The 1,401-nt window shown below is 36.1% G+C and overlaps 1 non-coding gene across 1 annotated transcript; it reads left to right on the top strand.

Annotated features, from left to right (window-relative positions):
- The first annotated feature begins 693 nt into the window (after positions 1-693).
- Positions 694-823, top strand: LOC121144202. The gene has a single exon (XR_005881525.1). It is a non-coding gene; the product is annotated as a small nucleolar RNA ACA64 (small nucleolar RNA).
- Positions 824-1,401: the final 578 nt, after the last annotated feature.

The following is a 1,401-nucleotide window of genomic DNA, read 5'->3' as shown; positions in this document are numbered from 1 at the left end:
GGTCTTACTCCCAGCAAAATGCCTGTAAGAAAGCTATAAACCAAGACTAATACAAATGCAATCATTAAAACACATTTGAATTGTACACAAAACTTTGTTATTGATAAGTAACAAACAGATTCATAACACCAGTTCACCAATCCAAATATGATGTATTACAGAAAGCTAAAATATTTGGTTTATTTATTTAGAGTGGTGTTTGTAGATGCTCCTTGTATGTACTCACCTTTAAAAGTTCATGGTATCCTCAACACATGGAGGACATGCCAAACTCTACACTCCAATTTTAACTTAAATTGGAATAGGTCAAGAATACACGCAGTGTATTTGCTATACTTCAGTCTGAGATATCAAGGTGGGACTATCCTTTAAAATATGTTGCAATAAGATATAACAATCACATTTCAACAATGATGTTCATATTTGCCATTTCAAATCAGATATTCTATAGTTCCAAGAAAACAATATAGATGCTATTAATCTAGCCTGCTTTTGTTGTGACATGTCTTTATATCTTTTATGTCTATGAATAGAAGTAGATTCTCTGTTCAATTTCTACATACACGTCGTTTCATGGAAACATAAATGTCAATCACTTTTATTTTAAACCTCAGCCTACCTTTAATGCACCATTCCAGGCTGTGCTTCAGATTTTCTATAAATACTGATGGCCCAAAAAATAAAGGGCTGGGTCTTCATTAAAAATCATCTTTCTAGGCTTTGGCTGTGGCCAGAGTTGAGATTCGGTGCCCAGGGCCACTGAGACCTCAGTTTACTGCCTGCTGCCCCAGAGTGGGAGGATGAAACCCAGGCTCCTACATTTTGGATAAAAAAAAATTCTGGGCCTATGAGTTTTTGATGTATATTCTAGCCTCCACAACCCATCCCTAAACCCTACAAGAAGGACATGGATCTTCCAACATATTTGAAAGAAAATTCTCAAAACATTTGAAATTATGTACACAGAGGCACTTGGAAGAAAATCTAGCATCCAAATTTGAAAACAGGGTCAACTTGCTGCTGTTTTCTAAGTCAACTGTTTTGTTATTTTATACCAAGACAAGATACTTCCATTTTACCTGTTACCATTCCTTTTACATGGAAGGAAAAGAAATGAAAGTTGGGGGCCCTGTGATGAATCTGCAAACCTACAATAATCACTCTACTTCTTGTGAAGAGAATAATATGCTCCTACTGTTTCCAGCCCCATTGTTCTTTTTTACCGAAGTTACAGCCATTTTTTTTTCTGTATTCTACTCTGAAAGATTATGGACCTAGATCCACCTGCTCTTGCTTCGGGATCAGTTTTCACTCTGTATTGTACGGTTTCCACTAGGTAAGAAGAAAACACCCAACAAAGCAATCTTCTCCTGATTCCGTATCATTATCTTTTTGATGTTT

This window comes from Mesocricetus auratus, unplaced genomic scaffold (genome assembly GCF_017639785.1).
Source record: "Mesocricetus auratus isolate SY011 unplaced genomic scaffold, BCM_Maur_2.0 Super-Scaffold_100014, whole genome shotgun sequence".
In the NCBI taxonomy this organism is placed as follows: Eukaryota; Metazoa; Chordata; class Mammalia; order Rodentia; family Cricetidae; genus Mesocricetus; species Mesocricetus auratus.
The sequence above is the reverse complement of the archived record's forward strand: the minus strand, read 5'-3'. Positions and strand labels throughout refer to the sequence as shown.